A 6,087-nucleotide genomic window follows, 5' to 3' on the forward strand; every position below is an offset into this window, starting at 1 on the left:
TTTCCAGTTTTATTGAATCGAACGACTCCTTTCATTGGTGAGACCTTTATATAAGCTTTTTCACCCACTGTGAATTTCATTGGTCTCCTTTTAAAATCGAACTAACTCTTTTGTCGGTCTTGTGCAGCCTAGAGTCTATCTTTGATGATGACCACTTTGTCCATTGTTACTTGGATTAGTTCTGCCTAATTATTTTTGTCCTCTATTTCGTCCCAATACAGTGGTGATCTTTCGTCCGTAAAGGGATGCATATAGAGTCCTTTCAATATTGTTGTGATAAATGTTATTGTAGGTGACTCTATCAGGTCCAATTACTGCTGAAGTCTATTGCACATGCCCTTATCATATCTTCTAGGGTTTGAATCGTTCTCTCTATTAGGCCATTAGTTGGATGGTGATAAGCCATATTAACAGTAATTTTTGTTCCCATGGCTTCTTGAAAGTTCTACCACAAATGTGGCACAAATCTTGGATCTCTATCCAAAAATATGATTGATGGTACTTCATGTAGATGCATAATGTTATCCATGTATAGAGTAGTCAATTTGTCGAGATTGTAATTCCTTCAGACAGGTAGAAAGTGCGCAGATTTTTGTGAGTCTATCTACAATTATCCATATCTCATCGTGACTCTGTATTGACTTTGGAAAATCTACTACAAAATCCATGAAAATTTGTTTTCATTTCCATTCTGGTATTATAACGGTTGCAATAATTCTTCAGGTTGTTGATGATCGGCTTTCACTTGTTGGCATACTTGTCACTTAGATATAAACTAGGCGACATCTTTTTTTCCATTTGCTTCACCGGAAACTTTCTTTCACGTCCCTATACATCTTTGTATTGCCTGGATGGATTGGCAATATTGACTTGTGTGCCTCTTACATCACTTCTCATCGAAGATTGTTGATGTCTAGCACACACAATCGTCCTCTCATCCCTAGGATTCCGTAGGGGTCCACTTGAAAATCTGATGAATTTATTTCCTTGGCTTGTTCTTTGAACTTCTCTAGCGTCGTGTCTCGACTCTGATTTAACTTGACTGTTTCTCGAGGACATGGTTGCGCAGAGAGTGGTGCTAGAGTTATCTGACCCATGTTTTTCTGTCTTAAAGCATCGACTATATTATTTGCCTCCGAGGTGGTAGATTATTGTCAAGTCATAGTCCTTGAGTAACTCTATCCATCATCTTTTCCTCATTTTTAATTTTTTTTGAATGGACAAATACTTGAGGTTTCCGTGGTTTGTGAAGATTTCACATTTGGCATCATCTATCTCCGAATTTTCAAAGCAAAGACCATTGTTGCCAACTCGAAATCGTGAGTTGGGTAGTTTTGCTCATGCGGCTTCAGTTGACTCCCCTGTCTTGCATGAGTATGCATCCGAGATCTTCATTTGATGTTTCGCTGTAGATGGTAAAATCCTTGTCCTTAGTAGACAATACCAACACCTGTGTAGATGCTAGCTTCTCCTTTAATGTTCAAAAGATCTTTTCCCATCCCTTGTTCCAGATGAAATTGGATTTCTTTTGTATGAGTCTTGTCAATGATACTATTTGAGAGAAGCCCTTGATGAATTTTTGATAATAGCATGCTAATCCAAGAAATCTCCTAATGTCGATTGCATTCTTATGTTTCGGCCAATCTAGAATTGTCTGTACTTTCTTTGGGGCCATTGATACTCCTGATTTGGATCTCACATGACCTAATAAAGTCACACTTCTTCTTCAGAATTCACATTTCTTGAATTTGGCGTAAAGTTCTTTCTCCTTTAATTTTTGTAAAGCGGGCGGAGGAGTTCTTCATGGATTTTTTTTTATCTTGTTGAATATACAAGGATATCATCGATGAACACCGCCATGAATTTGTCAAGAAACATCTTGAACATTCTGTTCATAAGGTCCATGAAGACTGTTGGAACATTTGTCAATCCAAATGGCATTACCATGAACCGCAATGCATGTATCTTGTTCTGAAGACTGTCTTTGAGATGTCTTCTGCTATGACCTTTAGCTGATGATAGCTTGTCTTCAGGTCGAGTATGGATAAGACTGTAGCTCCTTTAAGTTGATCGAAAAGACCGCCGATCATTGGAAGAAGAAATTTATTCTTGATTGTGATCTTATTGAGTTCTCTGTTTTCTATACATAATCTCATACTTTCATCTTTCTTCTTTATAAATAGGATTGAAGCTCCCCAAGAAGATACACTTGGCTGAATCGTTTTGGTCTAACAACCCTTGAAATTGTTCTTTTAGCTCCTTGAGTTCAGCTGAAGTCATCCGGTATAGTGCATTGGGGATTGATGCAACACCAGGTACCAAATTTATCTAACTCTACTTCATGGTCCGAGACTATTCCAAGAATCCTTTCTGGAAAAGCTCCAAAAATTCTCTTATTGAATATATTCCAACTTCAATTCAAATACCGACTCACTTCGTTCACCATTGCTAGATAGCATTGTCTATCAACTTTATTGGGCTCAAGTCAAAGTGAGGGGTCATTAGAATTTTTGTTAATATTATGGTAAATTTATGGAGAATAGTGTTGATGATAAGATGATGTATGTGGTGCAATATCTTCAAAAAAATGTTTCAATTGTATTCTAGTGAATAAGGATAAGAAAAGGAGCCCAAGTTAGAAGAAAGTTCAGTTGATAAATCAACAGGAATTAACTTTCTACGGACTTTAGGACACCAGAAATATAAAAGAAAAGCAGTGTCCACAAGCTCATGAAATGAACTACAATTCTTTTTTAATCGAAAAATTTAAATGAGACACAACTTCGATCTTTTACAAGAGTGCAAGTAAAATTCAAAACAATATGTAATCTTATCATTAATTCCAAGAGACTTATTTGCAATTCAGTACTCAAGGGTAGCATCCAATTCGGCCTTCTCAACAATCGGCCGACTAACTGGGGATGATATATAAAATCTTTGTTCAGAGTCCATTAACATGCTTCTATTAGTGCAAGATTATTTTAGCACTGAAAAAAAAAATAATAGTACGATATGCTCTATCGATTAATTTGCGATTCAAAACTCTGAAATAAAAGAAGAATATTTTAGATTTCTTTTAATAATTATGATGAAAATTTAATTTGTTTTAACTAAACGAGAAATTTCAATAAATGATTTTTTTTTTTTGATATTGTTTGCAATTTTTAATATAATTGTTGGGGTTAATAAATTGAAATTAAGCAGATCACCCCTGCGCCCCTGTTTCTGTCCTGGAAATTCCTGGATAAAAATGGAGTGCGGGTTTGCCATGAAGTGGGTGCCCCTACGGTGTAGCTTCTGTTCAAGAATTTCTTGTACATATGATAAAGTGCGAGTGCGCTTCAAATCCTGTTTCATAGCACATGAGCTCGGAATCTATCCGATGATACCGAATCACACTTCCCATTCGAATTGGTTCCATCTTGAAATCAGAACCAAACTGATTTTCAACCGGTTTTGTCCGATTCCTGGACCTCCGGAAAGAGGATCGGTCGGAACCGGACTAGAACCAAAACCGGGGAACCTTAAGCATGCCAATTGCCAAGCAATCCTTAGTGCAGCATACTTTTTTTTATTTCTCCTTTATTAATAACTAATTATTTAGTATATGCGTTGTGTGTATCTAATTTATTGACAATTAAAAAAATATTTGGTTATAAAAATTCAAATTGAAATAATTTGTAATTTGGAAAAATCACAAAAGCGTCTTGTATGTTGGTGGATTTTAAATTTTGGTCCTTTAAATAGTTAAAATTTGATTTTAATCTAAATAATTAGTTTTTTGCTAAACAAACTATTGAACATTAACCAAAATTTTTACCAATTAAAGAATCAAATACTAAAATTAGTCGATCTCATTATGCTAGTTTCACATTTGTATGGTAAATAAATCAGAATAAAAATATATGACAATATGTGAGACAAAATTTAAATAAATTATGAATAATAATGAAGGGAAAAGGAAAAAGATTGTCTAGAAGTGAGTCATTTTAACATTCGTAGATAACTAATTAATTACGAATACTTTACCATTTTAGATTTCTTGGGTCACACTTTTTTTGCGTTAAATAATTTGTTTCAATCGAGTCTCGAACTGAGATTTCGTCTGAAAGATAGTATTTTGGTGGTACATAAGCTATAAATCATAATTTTTTGGTTGAAAAGTAAAAGAGAATTCTTATCCACAATAAAAAATTTCAAAGTTAGTTATTAGGATGGGTTCTTCCATAGCGTCGATCGAAGATATCATAGATTTTACTAGTAATGGTAAAAAATTTGTGTGAGACGATCTCACGGGTCGTAATTTGTCAGACGGATATCTTATTTGGGTCATCCATGAAAAATTATTACTTTTTATGCTAAGAATATTATTTTTTATTGTGAATATCAGTAAGGTTGATCGATCTCACAAATAAATATTCGTGAGACCGTCTCACAAGAGACTTACTCTTTGGTAATAAATAAAAGAAACAGATTAATTACAAGATGTTTGTGAAATAAAAAAAGCTGAGAGGAATTGATGGCAAAAAAAAGTACTAACTAGTTTCATTTGTCTTTATTATTTTATTTCAAGCAACAAGACTTGACGGGACCAATGGAAACCTGTCGTTACCACAAAAGCTGATAGGACGAGATGGTCTCGTGAGTTTATATCTATGAAACATATCGATTCAATTCGTGTCTATCATAACATGTAATACTTTTATATAAAAATAAATTTTTACATGAATTGATCTGGTCGGATATACGTCTCATTCAATTGATTTTTGAGACAGTGAGATTCGAGTTTTGTCAATTGGAAATGATATGTTTAGTTACTACAATCAATTTTTCTTTCCTTTTTCTATTTTGTATTTGTATTTGTACTTTTAGAAGTTTTCATAGGGCCTACAGGTATAGGAATAATAGAAATTGGATTCGGCTAAAGTCCATTCGTACTAGTTACTTTGTACATGCGGTGCGTGTGTGTACATTTTTTTTATAATTATTTATAGACTAAAGTGAATTTGACAAATTATCGAGGGACTAAAGTGCTACTTGAATAATTGTAATTTAAAAAAAATAAAAAAAAAGTTTTTTAAATTTAAAAAAAATTTTTTTTATTTTTTTTATATTTTTTTTTTTTTTTTAAATTTTAAAAAAATTTTTTTTATTTTTTTTATATTTTTTTTTTTTTTTTATTATTTTTTTTTTTTTATTTTTTTTTTTTTTTTAAATTTAAAAAAAATTTTTTTTATTTTTTTTATATTTTTTTTTTTTTTTTAAATTTAAAAAAAAAAAAAAAATATAAAAAAAATAAAAAAAATGTTTTTTAAATTTAAAAAAAAAAAAACAAAATGTAATTGTAATATAAAATAAGAGCAAAATTGAGAAATCAAAAAACCGACCAATTTTTTGTCTCAATTTGAGAGATTCTTAATAGATAGTAATAGATAGAATTTGGATTCGGCTAAAGTCCATTCGTATATTCCAAATTGGTTTTGCTTTATTTTTCCAAGATAATGACCTGAGGTCCTCAACCATGTACATTCTTTGTAGGTGACATATGTTACAGAATCAGTACAAAAACATCGATTAGTTCCAAATTATAGAATATTTTTATTTTTATAATATATGGTATTTTCTAATAAAAGTAAATTTGTGATCATCCAATATTTTTGTATATCTCATCCTTACGGCGAGCAATTATTATCAAATAACTTAAGTTATGTTTGGATTTACCAATGATTTCAATTTATTTGACTTATTTTTGTGAACAGATAAAATTCAATTGAATTTCAAATCTATTATATATCAAGTTAGCAATTTAAATAGTAATTGCTGAGAATTTCAAAAGATTTAAATAAATATCTTTATCTTCCTCAGTTTTGGTTAAAAAAATATTCGAGCTCAACATAATTAAATGTTTCAATCGAGTGAAAATTTAATTTGCAGAGCATTTTTGTCTCACATTGGTTAACAACATGAGTTATCACATTGGTTAACAACATGAGTTAACTATTTTTTTTACATTGAACTAAGTTTTTTGGGATTTCAAGCCGTGTATAGATGGGTTTCGACATTGCTTCAAAATTATTAGTGTAGATG

Source organism: Primulina huaijiensis, chromosome 1 (assembly GCF_012295235.1).
Source record: "Primulina huaijiensis isolate GDHJ02 chromosome 1, ASM1229523v2, whole genome shotgun sequence".
Taxonomy (NCBI): domain Eukaryota; kingdom Viridiplantae; phylum Streptophyta; class Magnoliopsida; order Lamiales; family Gesneriaceae; genus Primulina; species Primulina huaijiensis.